This window comes from Erpetoichthys calabaricus, chromosome 10 (genome assembly GCF_900747795.2).
Source record: "Erpetoichthys calabaricus chromosome 10, fErpCal1.3, whole genome shotgun sequence".
Lineage (NCBI taxonomy): Eukaryota > Metazoa > Chordata > Cladistia > Polypteriformes > Polypteridae > Erpetoichthys > Erpetoichthys calabaricus.
In genome coordinates, this window is record NC_041403.2 from 86963684 (window position 1) to 86985976 (window position 22293).

General features: G+C 38.8%; 1 pseudogene; it reads left to right on the forward strand.

The window, feature by feature from the left end:
• The first annotated feature begins 2599 nt into the window (after positions 1 to 2599).
• On the forward strand, positions 2600 to 18664 carry LOC114658399 (uncharacterized; annotated as a pseudogene).
• Positions 18665 to 22293: the final 3629 nt, after the last annotated feature.

A 22293-nucleotide genomic window follows, 5' to 3' on the forward strand; every position in this document is an offset into this window, starting at 1 on the left:
TGGCTGGGAAAGTTAATAATTAGCTTAAATTCCCTAAGACATGCTTTTCCAAACTTGGTCCTGAGACACCATTTTGCAACCAATTTATGAATCAGTGGCCACATTCTTACTGTAGTTGGACTCTTAGCTTAATTGAAAAATTCTGCTGTTTTGTTGTTTCTGCATTTAATGTGTCAGTCATGAAATTCCCTATCAAAGCTTGCTTATGTGTTTTATTAAAACAGCCACATGTGAATGGAAGTGAATTAACAGGTCCTGCTTAGGATTCATTGTCACTTTTTTGAGTGCGTGCATTTTGTTAATTACAATTTTGTTTAAGGAATAATTCAAGAAACAATTAAAGACAGAATTAAAAGCAAAGTCAGTGGGCAGTGCTATGTTCAGATGGCAGTATTTCTGAGAATAAAATATTTGTCTAATGTATTTATTTTGTATTTCTACATATTTCTTTTCCCTGTTGAGAAAACTGATGCTATGGAGTTTGTGTAATAGTCAACTACATAAAAGCTTCCTGCTTATATTTTAACTAGTAGATTTTCATGTGACACAATGTCAAATGCCAAGTAAATAATGTTGCGTACCTTCCTCACAAAGTCTGTATCCATTACCTTATAGAAATCAATCAGGTTAGTTTGACAGGAATGGGCTTTTGAAAAATCATGCTAGTTCTCTTCACAATTCACCACATATCAAATAAATTCCTGATCCACCTTTCCATAACCTTATGCAACACTGAGGTCGGACTTATGGCCATGCTTGGCTGATCTGATCTCCAATGAATACAGTGTCACCTAGTAAAAAATATGGTTATAAAGCTGAACATTTTCAGAATGTCACTTTTTGAAGCATGAATAAAAGCTATGTTAATGGTGTGAAATAAATGGCTAGACACACAAAGAAGGTTTGGGGCAGCCACCCGTATATTTTCCCTGGCTGCAAAAGGGTTTAAGTTTTGGTACAATGTGTACAGGTTCGAGTCCAAAGTAGAACTGCTCAAGTATTGAGGATGAGGGTTTTTATAGTCGGTTCACAGGAAGTGGCGTCTTCGGAGCCAGGTCAGGCAGGATTTCTTGAATTTGGTCTGCAGAGAGAAAAAAGAGGTTTAGCGCAACCTGCTGCACCCTGGCCTGGCAAGGAATTGCCATTTTCTGGTCCCTTTGGTTGTCTCCCAAGCACACATGTGTGACAATGGTCACTCCTGAAAGTCTTCCTATTCTGGCAAACATTTAGTAGACTTCTCTATACTGGCTAGGAGATGCCAAAACATGTGTAAGCTGAGAAAGAGGCTCTCATTTTATGTTTAATTGTACTAATTGTATTATTAATAATGAATTCTTTGAGCAATATTTATGTTGTGTTTTGGATTTTTACTATCAATTGTGCAGTAATTGGAACAATGTCTACTTAGCGAGTCATTCATGGTGATCTAGTTGGGTCAAGTGAGAAAAACCACCTGCAGGCTCAACCTTGAGGTCTTATTTTTTCAGTTTATTTTCCATCCATCCATCCATTATCCAACCTGCTGAATCTGAACACAGGGTCACGGGGGTCTGCTGGAGCCAATCCCAGGGCACAAGGCAGGAACCAATCCCATGCAGGTTGCCAACCCACCGCAGGACACACGCAAACACCAAGCACACACTGGGGCCAATTTAGAATCGCCAATCCACCTAACCTGCATGTCTTTGGACTGTGGGAGGAAACCCACGTAGACACAGGGAGAACATGCAAACTCCACGCAGGGAGGACCCGGGAAGCGAACCCAGGTCCCCAGGTCTCCCATACTGCGAGGCAGCAGCGCTACCTACTGCGCCACCGTGCCGTCAGTTTATTTTTCCTCAGGCTACTGTTAGGGCTTGTTGGGAATTTATCTCTTTGTTTAGTTTCTGTTTTTCTAGCCATCTAGCGGGTTGTTCTTATGTTCCTCAAAATATATCTGTTTTTGTTTTCTTGCTACATCATTATAGCAAGCAACTTTTAATGACTATTTTGTTTTTTAATGGTTATTTGTGAACAACCTAAAATTAATCCATTTAAGCTTCTTGTAGGTTGTAGGTCTTGCTGTTGTGTCATGTTGCTGGTGGAGTATACTCAACGGTTATATCCAATTTGTGTTTTCAGCACTGTATATGGGTCTCCTTCCTTCCAGCAGTTTTAACGTCCCCTTTATTTGTCTGCCATCCTTTGCTGCTGCAACACTCATTCTTGTTTTGGCCATTTCCATACCGATTCATGGTGTTTCGTATGACCATTTGAGGGACACCTTCAGGGATCATCCAACATTTGTAATACCCCACTTATCTCGATGCATGCTCAATAATCCAGGTAAGGAAATCCTAGAAATTTGATTCTGTTCATCTGGACAAAGTTTTTAATTGGGAGAAATATTTTGAGACTTATCCAAGTCTCTTCCTCAGTCTCAATTGACTGCAGGTTTCCCCAACCTTATAAACAGTACCTTTGCTTAATGGGGAAACCTGCAGTCAATTGAGACTGAGGAAGAGACTTGGATAAGTCTCAAAATATTTCTCCCACTTAAAAACTTTGTCCAGATGAACAGAATCAAATTTCTAGGATTTCCTTACCTGGATTATTGAGCATGCATCGAGACATCGAGAGCCACTTTGGCAAGGACGGCCTAAAGCTTGTACGTGAGTATGAGCAAACAGCACGCAAGATGGCAGACTACAGGAACCATCTGAGATTCAGCCTCAGATGTAGACAGAGCGGGATCACTCCTAAAAGTCTACAGATGAAATCGTCAGTAAAAGGCCTGCGAGCTAACAAAATCCTCCAGAAGGCACAGAGTCAGCTGCTAAATGAACGGGTGAGACAAACTAACTTCACTACTGATGTTTTAAAATCCAAAGAGGAGCAGATCCACCAAAGACTTTCTTCACTTCTAGATGAGAAAACACTTGAACAGGTGCTTGAGTTCACCGAAAAGGCTCGTCTAGCACAGCATGAAAAGTCTAAAACCAGGCAAAAGAGGAAGTTTGATCTACTTGCTGTGCGCCACAAACACCAGCACACTATGGGGAGTGTCCTCCACAACCAGCAGAGAGAAGGATGCCAGACAGAAACTAAAGATGTGGACAAATGGGTGAAGAACTTGTCTGACAAACAACTCACCCAAGCAGAGAAAAACGTCCTTTCTAAAGGGTTAAATTTTGCGGTCACACCGAAACAAATCCCGCTAGTGGAACTGATTACAGCCACAGAATCTGCTATCAGAAACAACAACATTGCTGATTTGGAAGCAGCACAACTGCGGATAAAAGTTTCGGCATGTCTCAGCAATGCAAAACCCCCTGCATCCAATATCAGCATTGAGGAGAGGAAGGCCCTCACGGCACTCAGCAAGGACAACAACATCATCATCCTTCCAGCGGACAAGGGGAGATGCACAGTTGTGCTAAACCAGACAGACTACCATGAGAAAATTTTGTCTCTGCTCAGTGACAAAAATACTTATGAGCCCTTAAAGTGAGATCCAGGTAGTGGTTACAAGAAAAAGGTGATAGATTGTCTTAAGCAGTTAGTTCAGGACAATGCTATTGACCGGACCATATACCACAGATTATACCCAGGGGAATCTACACCAAGTCTGTATGGTTTACCAAAAATACACAAACAGGGTGCTCCTTTAAGACCCATTGTCTGCATGATCAATTCAGTCACGTATAACATCTCCAAGTTCCTGGCCGCTGTTCTTAACCCGGTGGTAGGCAGCTCAAAACACCACATTCAGAACACATTGGATTTCGTGGAGAAAGTGAGAGAGGTCATTATGGAGGCAGAAGAAACCTTGGTTTCATTTGATGTTACATCTCTATTCACTTGTGTCCCAGTGACTGAAGCAGTGGAGGTAGTACGTAAGAGATTACAGAATGACCCCACTCTCAGTAAAAGAACCTCTCTCAACGCAGACCAAGTGTGCCTGCTTTTGGAACTGTGTCTTCAATCAACATATGTCATATACAAAAGCCAGTACTACAGGCAGAAGCACGGGTGTGCCATGGGTTCCCCTGTTTCACCTATAGTAGCCAATCTATATATGGAAGAAATGGAAAAGAGGGCTCTATCATCCTATCCTGGAACACCACCGAGCCATTGGTTCAGATATGTGGATGACACCTGGGTGAAAATCAGATCTCAGGAGGTACCACAGTTCACAGACCACATCAATGGGGTGGACAAACACATCAAGTTCACCAGAGAGGATATGGAAAATAACAAGCTAGCCTTCTTAGACTGTGAAATTTCCATCGTCAACGGGGGACATTTGAAAGTGGATGTGTACCGTAAACCCACACATACGGACCAGTATCTAAGGTTTGACTCTCACCATCCACTAGAGCACAAACTAGGTGTCATTAGGACTCTATAACACAGAGCTAACACCATTCCCACAGACTCAGAGGCCAGGGAAGCAGAAGAACACCATGTTAAAAAGGCCCTGAGTAAATGTGGATATCCCAGCTGGTCCTTTGTCAAAGCAGGGAGGACACCTAAGGAACGCTCCAAGCGATTCATGAGAGAGGAAGGACATCCACTGCCTAAGCGAAAACCCTTAGTGATCCCGTATGTGTCAGGAGTATCGGAACAGCTGAGGCGCATTTTCTCGAAACACCGGGTCTCAGTGGCTTTCAAACCCCAAAACACGCTACGCCAAAGATTGGTCCATCCCAAGGATCGGGTCCCACGGCACAAACAGAGTAACATAGTTTATGTAGTTAAGTGCCAGGAGGAGTGCCGTGAATTGTACATCGGGGAAACCAAGCAGCCACTGGCTAAGCGCATGTCACAACACAGAAGAGCTTCCTCGTCAGGCCAGGACTCCGCAGTCTATTTACATCTACAGGATAGTGGTCACTCCTTTAAAGATGAAGAGGTGCACATCCTGGACAGGGAGGAGCGCTAGTTTGAGAGAGGAATCAAGGAGGCCATTTACGTGAAAAAGGAACGACCATCTCTGAACAGAGGAGGGGGCCTAAGGGTACATCTGTCGCCATCTTACAATGCTGTGATTGCAGCCATTCCTCAACCCTCTATGAATGGTTCACACGTCTACTAATCAGTGGACAATTTGCATATCACTGATCAACTGGCCCTTTGTCAATGGTGCTAGTCTCTGTGATTAAGCAAAGGTACTGTTTATAAGGTTGGGGAAACCTGCAGTCAATTGAGACTGAGGAAGAGACTTGGATAAGTCTCGAAATATTTCTCCCACTTAAAAACTTTGTCCAGATGAACAGAATCAAATTTCTAGGAATACCCCACTTAGGTGAGAGGGTCACTACCACTAACAGTCTAGTCTTTTTTTCTTTGTCTCAGCTACGACATCCCCATTGAGGACAACTAACCCTGCCCCTTCCACCTGGACAGCTATAAAAACCAGACGCCCCAAATTTCGGTGTCTTATTTTAACCTGAACAACCTTTAGGACTAAGATCTCTGTACACTCACAAGAGCTGTTCTTTCTAAGAGTCTGAAAGACGATTTATGTTCTGTTTTGTGCTCTCGAGAGTCTTTTTTGTTGTTTATTTGCCACAAATTAACACTTTATACAGGCATCCTGCATTTCTTCCACCTGTGCACAGCGGCTACCCATTTACTATTTATCTGTGCAAATGGTACTTCAAGTCTACCTAAATCTCTTTATGGGCAACGTTTCCGGTTTGCAGTCAGCCTACATACTTAGCAAATGACTAAGTACTTGCTGTGATTTTGGTTTTGCCCACGGCAGGAACCTTGATTAAAGTTTTTGACCTGTCCTTGTGTGTGTTTCTGGTTTTGAGCCATGATAGCCCATATCTTTGATTTTTTTACTTTAATTATGTGTGCTGGGCTTTGTTTCTAACAAAAAAAAAATTCTTGAATGTACTGTACATACTTGACCTCTGCCACATAAAAAAAATAACACTAATGATTTATAAGAGTTAAAATAAAAAGAGATACAGTTCCTGTTTAGTTACATTAATTTACTAACAGGCAGTATAAATCTAACATGCATAAGTAGTTAAATTCTGGTCATAACGAAACTACTTGGGGGAGTTCATGACAGTAATTATGCCTGGGGGAAACCATTTGTGTGGCTCAGGGAAAATACAGAAGTAAATAGAGGATAACAGAGCTGAAGTTTTGGGGTACAGTCAAACCCACTTTCTAGTGACGAAAACAGAAAAAGGAAAAAAAAAACATTGTTCAGTCGTTTTGGTTTTGACCCCATCAGTCTCCCATTTAAGTGTTTTGAAAAAAATGATTTAACATCTGGAGATCTTTCTGCTCACAATTTTTAGCAGTCTTTGGATTTGGGTGTCTTTTTCTTCATATTCTCAACTCTGGGTTTTCCCAGAATAATCAAATTTCTCAAACATTTGGTGACTTTAAATTGGCCCTGTATCTGTGAAATTAGGCACGAGTATGCTCTGTGATGGACTGGCATCCCCTTCACTTTTTTGTTGGATTGTGCTAGATAAGGCCAAGAAAAACTCTAGCACCTAAGAAAGATTATGTAGGTTATGGCTCCTGTTTTTCTTACTATGATTCTGCCTTTAAGTACTCAACATCTGCCACCTGAAAAAAATAACATCAATAATCCATTGGGCATCAAAGAAAAAAATTGTGTTTCTGTATCTTTTTTAATTGCCCATCTGGACCATAACACATGGCAAATGCAGCAGAAACAGCAAAGTGATTTTGACATTTTCTAAATTGGCTGATGTACCATGTAGATTTTACTTTGAACATGTCAGCCATGCTCACGTCAGTTGTACAATGAGCAAATTTCATGATACTGACATAAGTCATTTCAAACAAATGTATTTTTACACAAACTGTCAGTTCATTAAATACATTATTACTTACAGGCTCTTAGGATCTGGAGGTGTTTAAGCACTGTTGCAAGAAATTGATTTATATTTTTATAAAATGTATGCTTTTATTTGTGTTTTTAAGATGTGATTTGTCAGCATTGACATTTTGTGATAGCTCTATCACTGGTCATTCCAATGTCGTGTTTGTCATTACTAACCACTTTTTTTGTACATTTTGGATTAGTTTTATGTTTTGTGATATCAAGTGGTGTTTTTGGCGTAAACATTTTGGTGAGGCCTTACCAGAATATTCATTTACATGTGCAGATTTCTCTAATGTTAGCAATAACATACCTAACTAAAAACTCGCACGTACACAAAGTAAGGATAATGACATCATGTGTTACACAGTGTGCACATCATGTGCCTAGTAATTCACAGCAAGGTGAAGAACTAAAATGGCAGTGCAATGACATCACCCAAAAACAATCATAAAAAATGAATAACGCATTATAAAGAATATCACATGTTAATAATATAGGCCTATTATGAATATATTCCTCAAAAAAATAAAACACAGGGTTGTATCCTATGGCCTTTTAATGCAGATGGTCTGCACAACCACAAAAGTAAACACATGATTTACTGCATCTAGCTTTTGCAGACGTCCTATTCTAATATTAATCAACAAATAATTATTTTTTCTTTCCTCTCTAATAGCCAGAGTTTCAGCATTCCATCAACTTATTTGAAAATCTCAATTTATTAAATGCTAAGGGTTTCAGGTGCTGCTTTCTCCATGGAAATGTAAAAGCTGGTTGCTTCATCCATTGGGGATAATTATAGCACCAAGCAAAAATAAAACACAAAAAAAAATTTAAAAATTGCTTGCTCTCCAAGAAGATCACAGTAGGCTGCAGCTGAGCCCTAGTTGTTTTCCCAATGTGCTTTAAGACACCCCCCAACAATTTCAAACATTTCACCAAAAGAAGACTTAAAATAGAAGTGCTGCACTGCAAAGTACAGTCTATGCAGGTCTTCAAGTTTGTCTAGAAAATCTTTTAACTGAAACTATGCATATCTAAAATAAAAATTATAATAATCACTTTTTGTTGTACTACTGTATTAACCCTTACAGGCATTTGCAGAATTCCACTGTTACATAAAACACTGAAACATCACAATGAAGATGGGAACATCACAGTCTTGATTGATTACGTGTTTGCATGAACTAATGTTGTACACTGGGAATTTTCCAGTTAACTGGTTTATGAAGAGAAAAGGGATATGATAATAAAATCAGGCAAATTTGGAAATAAGGAAAGGCAGTGTTTCATATACAGGATGCTGGCATTTTGAAATAAGAGTCAAGTGTATTTTGTGTATTGAGTACAGTGTAACAAGTGTGCTTTGGAGTGAGTACAGATATACTAGATTTAATGGGTATATAAAGGTTAGAGTATTTCCAATTTTCCTTATCTATGCTATAAAATGTTTATTTAGTATAAAGCTGGAAACACTACACTTTAAACTACATATACAAACGTGTTCACTTCAGTAAACAATTTTTCAAAAGTAAACAACTCTTAGTAATGTTTAAACATTTTTTGTTATCAGTTTAGATTTGTCTTAAAACATTAGATTCTTTTTTGTTATACTTACCTTGTGGAACTTCATTTAAGTCATCCCAGCTATTGTCGAAGCTCCAGCACAAGTTTATGTCCTTTAGTAACTTTTGTATGTATCTTGTTTAGAAAATACTGTGTAAAATTTGAAAAAAAAAAACATAAAATCTTTCCAGAGGTTTGCAATTATTGATTGATGTACATTTCAATAACCAAAAGTGAATGAGCACTAATTGTTGCTTCTCTATACTTGGCTCAAGTAATAAGAAGAGAATGCATATCTCTTTGGAATTAATCACTTATAATAAATGAGGCATACACTTTTAATTGGTCATTTCATTACTTATTTAGTGACTAAGTTTATTAACTTGTTCCTGGATGTTTAAGCCATATGAGAAATACTGTAATTATGATTTACTATAAGTTACTTTACTGCTTTACTTCAAAGAATGTATCTTTAAATTTATGACACATATAGAATAAGCTTGGTCCTCCACCAACTTGCATTAGATTAAATGGGTTGAATGATGAGGGATGTCATGCATTGTATCCCTGTAGACAACATATTTATATGACCTCAACATACACAGCATTATGTATACTGTCATGAATTCTACATTCCAAAATAAGATAAGGTTAATCATTCTTTTCCATATATTTGGTTGAACCACTTGCTTATGGATAGTGTGATATGGGATATGCTCTCTTTTGCTAAACACAAAGGACATTCATTCATAAACTCCAGGGGCCTCATGTATAAATGTTGCGTACACACAAAAATGTTGCATACACCCATTTCCATGCTCACTTTGAGATGTATAAAAACTAAACTTGGCGTAAAGCCATGCACATTTTCATGCCAGCCTTACCCTGTGCGTATGCAAGATTCCAAACGGTTTTGCAAACTGGCGGCACCCAGCATCAAAGCAGTGCTACAGTTCCTGTGTGGTTTCCCTTTTTAAATTCTTGATGCAGTTTTATCAAATACAATGAAATTAACCACATATTTTTTTATAAATTTAAGGCATCTGATTGTAATCAACCTGTAACAATATACTGGTGCACGGAATGGCCAATCTATTCCAAATACCATAGCTGCTTTAGTGTTGTTACTCTCAGTGCACTACTCAAAAGTATTTTAATCTACTGTATCTGAGTGTGGAATCACAGCTGTATAGCAGCTGATTGGAAAGCTCTACAACGGATTGTGTTAAGAGCACAGAGGATTATCAGGATACAGCATCTAGCCCTGGAGAACAATTAGAGCACATGATGCCTAAGCCATGATCACAGTCTATTTGAACTTCTGCCTTTCGGCAAACACTTAAGCACCTTTCCTGCATGAACCTCAAGGTTCAAAGACAGTTTTATCCCAAATGCTCCTGGAAGAACTGTTTGTACTTAGAATTACAATTACCTTACTATAAACTTGCCCTACAGTTGTAATATTGCACAACCTGAACCACTTTATATGTACATGTATATTGTACTTATGCTTTCACATGGTGTATTTTTCATTGTTTTTTATCATATTACTGTAGTATTATCATTATTGTTATTATTTTATTATTTTATAGGAAAATAAGTTTATGGAGGATCTGCATATTGAATCTCATTGTACCATACAATAACAATAAAGGAATTGAATTTAATTCAATAGAGAAGAGCACATATTTACAGATGATGACGACTGGCTTCTAAGTCGATTTAGATTTCCAAGAGTATCTTCTTGGAGCTCTTGATATCATTTTAAAGATGAAATGCATTAAAGACTGTATATTACATTATACAGATAAATTTTTAAATTAATTTAAATAATGTATACTTTTAATAATTAAACATGTGGGCGCGGTGGTACAGTGGCAGTGATGAGCTGGCACCTTGTCCATGGATTGTTCCTGCCTCTCGCTGTATGCTGGATGGATAGATGAATGGAATTATTAAACATGTAGTAGGAAGATATTTCAATGTTCCTTAAATGTTTTGAAGAATTGGCATTCTAGGGTTACAAATGATCTAACATTTACTAAAGAGCTTATTGTATGGCAATTGGTTTACTTTGAGAAAGAAAAGGAAGGACAGTGTACGTTTGAAAGAGACAGTACTGCTGCATTAAATTATTTCTTCGAGGGTCATGCAAGTCCCAGCCAGCATATTATGGGAGGCAGGAACAATCTCTGGATGAGACCTCAGCTCATCGCTACCACTGCGCCACCATGCCCCCATGTTTAATACATGCTTTAATTCATTTCATCAAGAAATTGATATGAAGTATACATGTTAGTATTTAAATTGTTCAGAGAGCTGAATATCATGAATGTAATGTATTCTGTGTCTTGTTGGCATAAGAGAAAGCCCATTTAAGAAGCATGTAGTGATTCACACACATAGAGCCTGTAGAAAAACACATACAATACGAAGCATTTAACATGCTACTTTAGTTACGATGGGATCTGAGAAACTCTAGTAAATTTAACGTTGATTTTAATTTTAAGTTTACGATGATCTACTGTAATGACAAAATAAACTATGAGATTAAAATGGACATTTTGACCTTTTTTTCACTGTGTCCCTATTTTATTTATTTTCTCTGTACCCTAATACGCTTCCATATGGCACTCAGATGGTGGGCTATGACTAGCTTTTTCACATTGACTTTGATAACTGACCACTTCTTTTTTATTTCAGGCAACTGTGCGACTTCCTGAATTTGAGAGTCTGAGTTTCTCCGCCACTCTGTATCACTGAATCAATTTCCTTTTGTTGTTTATATCATGGCTTAAGCCAACAAATGGTAGGTTTTTTATTGCCTGCACTTCACATTTGCTTAAATTCTGCTTTTCACATGCTTTTGCTATTGTCTTTTAACCAAACACTGAAAGGGGAAGGAAATATTGATATTGATTTGCATATTAAAATATGCAAAATTCTGGGAGGAGTTGATGAGAGGTTGTAGGCGCATGCAAGTGCGTTAAATTTCACGTTTGTTGGAATTTGTAAATGGGAAGTGTGTGGAACTTGGTGTATGCGCAGATTTATGCATTTGGATTATTTTGTGTATATGCACATTTCCACTTTTGTCCATATGCCATGTTTTAGTGTGAGTTCTACACACGGCATTATGCATCAGGCTCCCAGGTCTGTAGCAAATACCACTTTCAGCAGAACATACAGTTCAAAGTCATGAAAACAAAGAAAGGGTTCTTTTTAATGAGTAAATGTCTTATATGAATACCACACATGGACACTTGAGATAACTTCACCCTGGACAAATTCATTTATTTTTATTTTCATCACATTTCTTTTGAATATCCTTCATTTCAATACTTTCAGAAGATATTTTCTCTGGTACAGAACACATAATGACGCCTAATCAAGTGCTGTAACCAAAGAGAGAAAGAACTCGATGTGGCCAATCCAATGTGATATGAAGACCTTGACTGGTAAATTAACTCTGCTTCAACTTATTCTATCAGATTACTAAAGTTAGATTTGAATAGGTATTTATATTAGTTGGACATTTTTGGTAGTCTTATTTTTTTAAATGGATATTTCTACTTGCATTAACTTGTAGTGGAGTTGAAAAACATTATTTAGTGAATTGTTTCTGTGACACGTTTAAATAAAATGAAACATCATAAATCAGTTATAAAGCATGCACGTGATTTATGTACACAATGTGTTCAAATGCAGACATTACTTATATGTGACATGTATTTATGTCACATATGTTATGCCCACATTTTATAACAAGTAATCACATTAAAATTTTCTTCATGACACAAGCACCTCTGCTTACAACTGCTCCATATTATAGTGCTCCATAAAATCTGGAATTTGAAAAAAAATAATTGTCAAAGTGGGTGGCATGGTGGCACAGTGGTAGCTCTGCTGCCTCACAGTAAGGAGACCTGGGTTTGCTCTCTGGGTCCTCCCTGCGTGGAGTTTGCATGTTCTCTCCGTGTCTGCGTGGATTTTCTCTGGGTGCTCCAGTTTCCTCCCACAGTCCAAAGACATGAAGGTTAGGTGGATTGGCGATCCTAAATTGACCCTAGTGTGTGTCCTGCGGTGGGCTGGCACCCTGCCCGGGATTTGTTCCTGCCTTGCACCCTGTGCTGGCTGGGATTGGCTTCAGCAGTCCCCCGTGACCCTGTAATAGGATATAGTGCGTTGGAAAATGACTGACTGACTGACTAATTGTTAAAGTTAGAAAATATAAAAGAATAAATAATCACAGTCCTCTTACTCCTAAAATACCCTGTATTTGATCTATATTTATTTTTTGTATTTCAAAAGTGTAAGACTAAAGAGATAAACTAATCCTGACATAGTTGCCAACAAAATGTACTTTCTGTTAAATTAATCCATGATGGTGTTATCTTCTGCTGTAGTGATTTCACTATCCACTATTCGCTCTGGGAAATTGGGGGTGTCTCTCTCGGTCTTGCTGGAGAGATCGGGTACAATATCTAATCAGGGCTCGAGATCTTCCCCAACAGCCACCAGTTCTTTTTCTCCCCCCCCCCCCCCCCCCCGCAGAGCTTAACAGGGGGCTCGATGACTGGTGCATGACATTCGGACATGACTCTAGGAAAAAGGGCATTCCTCCTGCCGATCAGCAACGGCTAGGGCAGGAGTCCGAAAATGGCAGACCAAACTTTAAAGTGCCGACCCTTATATGTTAAAGGAAGAAGCAATGTCTGATAGTCTTTAACATCTCCATGTACACAACGTATGTTTACAGTTTTAGTGTTACACAGTTACCCGTCGTCAAGACAGTGCCGTCTGACAATACAAAGGTCACTTCCTGAGTCCAATAATGCCGAGATTTCGCGGCCCGCCAACTTCACAGAGATCATTAAGCCATCCTTTTTATCTGAAGAATAAGGAACACGGGAGCAACAAACCTCGGCCAGACCAATTTCCATAGAATGAGCAGGGGATAGGCAACATTCCCTCGTCAAGTGGCCGGGTTGATCACACCAGAAGCATCTTCGTTCAGCTCAACTGCCAAAATATTCACGGCGATGTCCACGGCCTCCTGCCACCCCAGATGTGGGCGCTACATCAACAACTGGATTCCCTGAAGGCCTTCCTGAGGAAACCCAATTTTCAGGTTTTACAGCTCGTTGATGCTCTAACCCTCATTCACAGCGACGAGCATTCCCTGGCTGATCCCTCAGAGGCTGAAAAACTGCATAAGGAGCAGCAAATCCACCGCTTTTTCTCCAAGCAGTTTGAGAACCCTCCAAACATTTGGCTAAGATCATCAATGACTCAACATCATGACGAAGAAATTCATCTTGGAGAATTGCAGGTATCCCTGCCAGCAGTATATTCATGACAACCTTTTCCACAACATGCTCCATCTCGTTTCCCTCACACCAGCAATGAAGTTTATGAATCAAATCTTGTATCTGTGCATGAATGGGACCGTCCATGTTCAGTCTCCAATCATGAAGTGCAAAACCTTTAGCCAAAAAACTTGTAGTTTTACGTAAAACAACCTGCCGCTTCAAGAAATCATAATCGCCAAGTTTATCGCAAGGCACATTCCATAAGGCAAGTAAGGCATCCCCAGACAAAAAAGGGGTGACAATAACAGCCCAGTTTCATTTGTTCCATCCCATCAATGTCGCTACATGCTCAAAAGCTAAAAGAAACATCTCTGGGTCATCGGAAGGACCCATCTTTGTCAGCAAATCCTTAGAATTAGCAGGAGGAGCAGAAACCAGATCATCCTCCGGGTTAGGAGGAAGCGGGACATTTTGAGTGATTTCTCGGCATTCACCTTTGCAACCACTTCTGGTACCACTTGTCACGCTTGGGTCACAGATTTGCACAGAAACACAGGAGGTTGTAGAGACAGGAAATTTATTCAAACACTGCAAATGAACATTTGTCTCTTTCAAAGGTTTAAACGTGCTCCTTGACAAGACAGAGATGACAGTTCTGTCTCACAATTAAAAGGATGCAAACATATCTTCCTCTTCAAAGGAGTGCGCGTCAGGAGAAGAGAATGTCTGGTAGAGAGAGAGAGAGAGAGAGAGAGAGAGAGAGAGAGAGAGAGAGAGAGAGAAGCAATCAATCAAAACTGATAGGTGCTGTTCGGGTATATATATTTATATGTATAATGCCGTGCATAGAATTCACAATAAAACATTGTGTATGGAAAAAGTGGAAATATACATACGCACAAAAAAATCCAAATGCATAAATCTGTGCGTATGCCAAGTTCCACGCACCCCCCCTTTACAAATTCCAACAAACATGAAATTTAACGCACTTGCATGCGCCTACAGCCCCTTCTCCGAGTCCTCCCAGAATTTTGCATATTTTAATATGCAATTCAATATAAATAGCCCCTTTTCTTCAGTGCTTTGTTAAAAGACAATGGCAAAAGCACACAGAAGAAAAGAATTTCAGCGAATACGAAGTCGAGGCAACGAAAAACTTACTATTTGTTGGCTTAAGCACTGGTATAAACAACAAAAGTAAATTGATGGAGTGATACAGAGTGGCAGAGACACTTCAAAGTTCAAAGTCCGAAAGTCGCAAAGTGCACAAAATAAAAAAGAAGTGGTCAGATATCAAAATGATGTGAAAAGCGAGTCACAGCCCACTGTGTGTTTATTCTGTTTCAGACAATAGCTGACTTTAGTGCTGAAGTCATGAATCCACGTGTTGATGGTGCTGCTGCATGCACACCTCTACCTTGGAAACTGCCAGGAGACCTTCTGGCTGTGTGCTGACAGATGTTGTTCTGGAATCATAAAATGCAATAGCGGATGCTATAAGAGATGTGGCCAATTAACTCAGAACTATGTGACATTGACTACAAATTAAATGAAGTCATGCTTTGTACCATTATATTGTTACAGATTGATTACAATCAGGTGCCTTAAATTTATAAATGATATGTGGTTAATTTCAATGTATTTGATAAAGCCACATCAGAGATGTGAATCTAAAAAATAAAGCACAGGTATAATAGCACTGCTTTGATGCTGGGTGGTGCCAGTTTGCAAAACCAAGCCGAAGACTTCTTTATGCAATGGACCAAGCTGGCATGAGAATGTGTGTGGCTTTATACCAAGTTTTGTTTTTAAACATCTCGATGTGAGTGTAGAAACTGGCGTATGCAACATTTTTGTGCTTACGCATCATTTATACATGAGGCCCCAGGCCTTTTAAGACAGCAGATTTAACAGGGATACTGAAATCTAGCTTCACCAAACCCCCATTACATTCCAAAATAAGTGACCAAACTACAGTTTGTACCAATCTCGGCCTGTACTTCATCTGATAACAAAGGTGTACTTTAAAGTTGAACTTACATCTTTACAGAAGCTCCTTCAAACTGTAAGGTGCCAAAAAGACACTTGTGTCAGAACAAAGAGCTATAATTCAATGAATGACATCTGTGATGGATAAAACAACGGTCCTATAAGCAGGCACTGATTTTGTAACTGGAATTGACTTTAATCCAGTCATGAGAGGTTACACATGCCTTTAAGCACGCGCTGCATTCCTTACATGGCACTCACTGGGGACTCTTTCAGAAATAATCTAATGCACTCTCTGGAAGACCTCCCTCTGAAGCCAGAAAGTTGATGAACCACTCCCTCTTTGGGAGCTGAAAACTGACAGTCTCTTCGCTTTAAAGATGGGAACATCAACATCTAAACTACTGTGCCAGAAAGTGTAACACTTTTCTCTATGAAGTTGCAGGTGCCACAGCAAAGAACCTTGATGAGAAAAATCATTGCACAAACAAAGGGTCATATCACAAACAGAAAGAGTACACTCCAACAAAGAAGAATCTTCCATTTGAATCCAGAGCAGCAACAACACCAACAACTCAATATCCACACAATATCAGACATCATGCTTAGACTTAACATAATAAAACTATCTGTGCCACTATAAATTAGAACTGCAAATAGCAAGTATACAGCCAGCCTTATGTATGTTATATGTTTGTCTCATCTGTTCTGCATCCTGTCTTACATGTTGTGGCAGACGGCCAGCGATCTTGCCCCACCGGGACGCCTGGAAGAAGGACGGACCAGGAGAGGGGCACTATCTTTCCCTGGGTGCAAGAGATCAGCCCCCCTGGGTGGTATTGGGGCCACAATCATTGAACACCGGAGCTCATGCCTTTTGGGATCTGTGGCCACCGCCAGGGGGAGTGGAACGACTTAATAAGCCCGTTTGGGCTGTGATGCAGCCACACCTGGAAGTGCAGCCTAATTAGGCTAATTACCACCTGAAGCACTTCCGGGTGGGCTATAAGAGGAGCCTGCAGCCACCACTCAAGGAGTCGGGTGAAAGAGGACTGAGCTTATGAGGAGGAGTGGAGGCAGACGAAGAGTAGAGAAAAGGACTGGGTTTGTGGTTTGTGCACGATATTATGTGTAGTGTATAATAAATGGTGCATGTTTTTTTACATCGGAAGTCCATTTCTGTCTGTGCCAAGGCTGATCTCTTACAATGTCTATATATACAGTAATCCCTCCTCCATTGTGGGGGTTGCGTTCCAGAGCCACCCGCGAAATAAGAAAATCCGCGAAGTAGAAACCATATGTTTATATGGTTATTTTTATATTGTCATGCTTGGGTCACAGATTTGCGCAGAAACACAGGAGGTTGTAGAGAGACAGGAACGTTATTCAAACACTGCAAACAAACATTTGTCTCTTTTTCAAAAGTTTAAACTGTGCTCCATGACAAGACAGAGATGACAGTTCTCTCTCACAATTAAAAGAATGCAAACATATCTTCCTCTTCAAAGGAGTGTGCGTCAGGAGCAGAGACTGTCATAAAGACAGAGAATGCAAACAAATCAATAGGGCTGTTTGGCTTTTAAGTATGCGAAGCACCGCGGCACAAAGCTGTTGAAGGCGGCAGCTCACACCCCCTCCGTCAGGAGCAGGGAGAGAGAGAGAGAGAGAGAGAGATAGAGAGAGACAGAGAAAAACAAACAGTGAACAATCAATACGTGCCCTTCGAGCTTTTAAGTATGCGAAGCACCGTGCAGCATGTCGCTTCACTAAGCAGCTGCACAGAAGGTAGCAACGTGAAGATAATCTTTCAGCATTTTTAGACGAGTGTCCGTATCGTCTAGGTGTGTGAACAGCCCCCCTGCTCACACCCCCTACGTCAGGAGCAGAGAAAGCGCAAGAGAGAGAAAGAGAAAGTAAGTTGGGTAGCTTCTCAGCCATCTGCCAATAGCGTCCCTTGTATGAAATCAACTGGGCAAACCAACTGAGGAAGCATGTACCAGAAATTAAAAGACCCATTGTCCTCAGAAATCCGCGAACCAGCAAAAAATCTGCGATATATATTTAAATATGCTTACATATAAAATCCGCGATAGAGTGAAGCCGCGAAAGGCGAAGCGCGATATAGCGAGGGATCACTGTATATACAATTATCAAATTTCTATAATCCTTGTGTTTATCAAAAAACATATCATTCCGTCTCTTAAAATGAGTCTGCTTCAGTTACTTTGATGCTAATCTAATGGCTGGATACCCCCCTCCTACCACAGAGGAAGGTAAGGTAAATAAAGCAGTAGTCAAAACTGGCAATTAATTAACCAAATTAAATCTCTTCATTTTCCTACAGCTTAGTTCAATATAAAAATATTTTGAGTCATTGAAACCTAGTAATTCAAAATATTAAGTTAAATTAGTATACATTGCATGTATTTTTGATTTACAAAGGTGGTAAATTTTGAAAACCTAACAGTGATACATTAAGAATCACTACCTAAAATTCTGATCCTGACTTGGAAAAGCTTTGGCTGGTCCCCACAGTTAAGTAGTGAACGGCTTACTTAAATAAATTAGTTCAAGTGCTCTGAGGCCTTTATCATAAATTGGAGGTCATTTTGAGATCATTAGGTAGTAGTTTTGCAGGCATTGTCTATTTTAGTGTAGAAGAACCCATTTTTTTGGAAAAACATATTTGATTGCACTGCTCAGTAGATCTTCACCTACTGTATGGTTATGAGCTCTGGGTAGTGAATGAAACAATTAAATCACAAGTACAAGTGGCTGAAATGAAGTTCCAGCATAGGAACAGATAAACCCTCTGTTTTCATAGATTGAGAGGAGTTTGGTGTACCACCCCATGGACCAATTACCAGGCATGGCTCACTGGGAGAAGAACCCCAGGAATGCTCAGAATGTGCTAGAGGAATTCTACTTATATTGAAGTGTCTGCAAATTCTCCAGAGGGAACTGGACAAGTTGTTCTAGATAAGGTGGACATATCTGTCCAGCAGAGTGAAGTGAAGTGATGAAATAGTAAATATATTATTTGTAGAATAAAATGCTTTTGTTTGTAGGTGTACAATATCTCTGGAGGTCTAACTGAAACCAATAAATAAATACACATGTGAAATATATGGGCAGATTAAAAAATCTACAATTAGAACTTGTTTGATAGCAGGACAGACTTATGGAAAAAGTACAGTAGTTAGTTCTCAAAAGCATTTCCATTTTGAAATAACAGGCTTTATTCAGGTATTTGCTATTTTATTTAGTTGAAACTGTAATGATAAAAAAAATACATTTGAATGCCTCAGCACAGCTCACATGCTGTTTCTAAATAACCATGGCAAATTAAATGAAAAAGCTCATTAAAATGTAGGCATTATATATTCTTGCATATGTAACAAGTATTATACATTTTGTAACATATGACATGCCTTTCAATGGTAAGCCTGTAAGTTGCTGAAACATCAAGAAACGTGGCATACTGCACATTAGTAATGTACAGTATAATCACTTTCTGAAAGTCTTTTTTGCAAGACCTATAAAATTAACATCACCTTAAAGCCAACCCTTCCATCCTCTGTTTGAATTCTGAGATTATTTCAGTGTCAGCTGTAATCCTTCTGAGAGTAATAAACATGTTTTCTGTAAACAAGCTCTAAATTATAAATACTTAACACAAGATGCACTGAATATCCATTTTTTTTGGAAAGAAAAACTGCTTAGAAGTTCAAAGTTCTCATTTTACTGCTGTAACAAAATTTTGCTGCAAAAACTAACTATGAAATTTAGTATTTAAAAACCTGAAGTTGTCTTAATTTTAGATTGTTCAATACAATATAAAAAGGGATAGCAACCATTGAGTTAGTTGCCAGTTTAGGGTCCTCACCTCATATTTTCTCACAAATATTTCTAAAGGAGTTTCCAGTGGGCTAATATTCTAATGACAGATACAAGTAAAACCTGTGTAAATTGTTCCAAACTCTTTTTTCTTAGACTGATGTTATATTTTCCTGACATAAGTTGTAATGACCGCCAGGCCAACTTACCTGTATTCTTGATCCCATGCCTTCTTTTTTAGTTAAGGCTGCTTTGCCTTTTCTTCTTACTTTTATCACCAGTATCATCAACACATCTTTTTATACTGGCTTGGTCCTTGCCAGCCTAAAGATGGTTCTTGTTATACATCCATCCATTATCCAACCCGCTATATCCTAACACAGGATCACGGGGGTCTGCTGGAGCCAATCCCAGCCAACACAGGGCGCATGGCAGGAACAAACCATGGGCAGGGCGCCAGCCCAACGCAGGGCATCAACACACACACACACCAAGCACACACTAGGGACAATTTAGCATTATGTCCTCAAAAAACCTGGAATTGGCCCCTGGGATTTTAAAAACTACAGACCTATTTCAAATCTTCCTTTTCTTAGCCCGCAACAGCACGTTCTAGGATTTTACTATTTAAAAGACCATCTTGCCTCTGATAATCTGTTTGAGGACTTTCAGTCTGGTTTTAGGGCCAATCACAGTATGGAGACATCACTTGTCAGGATGACTAATGCTCTCCAAATCATAGCATATTGTGATCTTTTAACACTAATGACATTTTTAGACTTCATTGCTGCTTTTGATACGGTCCATCATGACATTCTTTTGTTTCAACTTGAGAATGAGTTAAATATTGCTGTGAAAGCTCTTGCATGATTTAAATCGTATCTTAAGGACCGTCAGCAATTTGTTGCTTTCGGTAGGTTTAAGTCTGACCAATCTTACTTGCTCCAGAGTGTCCCTCAGGGATCAGTTCTTGGCCCTCTGCTTTTTTATCATTTATATGCTTCCTCTCTGTGCCATTCTTAGACGGCATGGCCTACGGTTTCACTGTTATGCCGATGATACACAGATTTATTTACACACAGGGCTTATGCAAACAATACCTCCTCCTGCATTGGTTGTCTGTTTGGCTGACATCAAACACTGGCTGTCTGAAAACTTTCTCAGAATAAATAGTGAAAAAAATGAGACTTTAATTATTGCATCTCCAGGCACTTTAAAGAAAATAGACAATTCCTCAGTAAAAATCCCTGTCTTTATTATATCCTTGTCTGCACGGGTTAAAAATCTTGGTGTTATTGTTGATCCTACACTATCCTTTGATCTTCATATTAATATTACCAAGGTTGACTTTTCCCAGCTTAAGCAAATTCAAGGCTGTGTCCATTGCTCTCTGATACTGCAACTGAGATGCTTATTTGTGCTTTTGTCATCTCATGACTTGAGTATCGCATTACAGTGCTGTTTGGTATCCCTGCTTCATGTCTAAATAAATTACAATATGTACAGAATTCAGCAGCTGGAGTGGTCACCCACTTAAAACCCTGGGAGCATATCACTCCTACACTTTTAAACGCTATCTGTTCTGTTCTATATTCAATATAAACTTCTCCTTTTAGTTTTTAAGGATCTTCATGCTATAACCCCATCTTACTTGTCTTCTTTAATTTGTCCCTATATTCCATCATGTTCACTTCGTTCTTCTGACTCCTTGCTATTAGCCATTTCATTATGCAGATTGCACACTATAGGCGACAGGGCTTTTAGTGTATCAGGGCCACAGCTATAGAATTGCCTGCCTTTGGAGCTCTGTGCATGTACCTCATTTTCTGTTTTTAAACCTACACTTAAAACCTATATCTAGGTTTAAAACCTTATTAATTTTGCCTTTTGTTGTTCTTAACTTTTTTTTACATTGGATTGTTTGATTTTATGTGTTTTGTTGTACAGTGGCCTTGGGTACCTTGAAAGGTGCTTTTAAATAAAATTTATTATTACTATTATTATTATTATATTTTGCACAGTACATGTGTTTGATAATTGCAGACCTATTGTGATTACATAAATTGATTATAGGGTATTATATATAAACAAGAGGATACAATAGACAGTTAACCTTTGTTATTGTACATTTAATTTATTTAGCTATACATTTATATCTATAGGACAGAAAGTTGTACAGTTCCCGGTACCTCAAGAGACATTCTTGGAGTTGGACATGTTTTACTCCTAAATTATGTAAACTTTTAGACCCAAGTATGTGAATCAAAAACAAAACACTATACACATGATGAAAACAATCACGAAAAATCTTCATTGTTTTACAAATATCTTTTTATTGGGCATAATAAATAAAATATGTTTATGCATTTTACAAAGTAACTTGAAAATGTACTGCTTTTAATGATAATGCTTAAAAAAACAAAAAATTAAAGCGTCAACACAAAAAGAAAACTATTGTGAGCCTTCTGTCTGAATGTGAACTATTTTCTCCTTGTAATTCCTTTGACTGTTTTAGCAGTGCAGCTCAATGTAATAACATGCAATCTGTATTACAGTAAACATGATTGTGCATAGGTGAATACAAACAATATCTGTTTTCATACACCGCCTATGTATTTGCATATTACATTCATTTTTATTACAAATCTAATTACAGATCACTTTCTTAAAAGGATATATAGTCTGATCTTTTGAATTAGGCTAACCCAGCAAAAGAAAAACAAGATT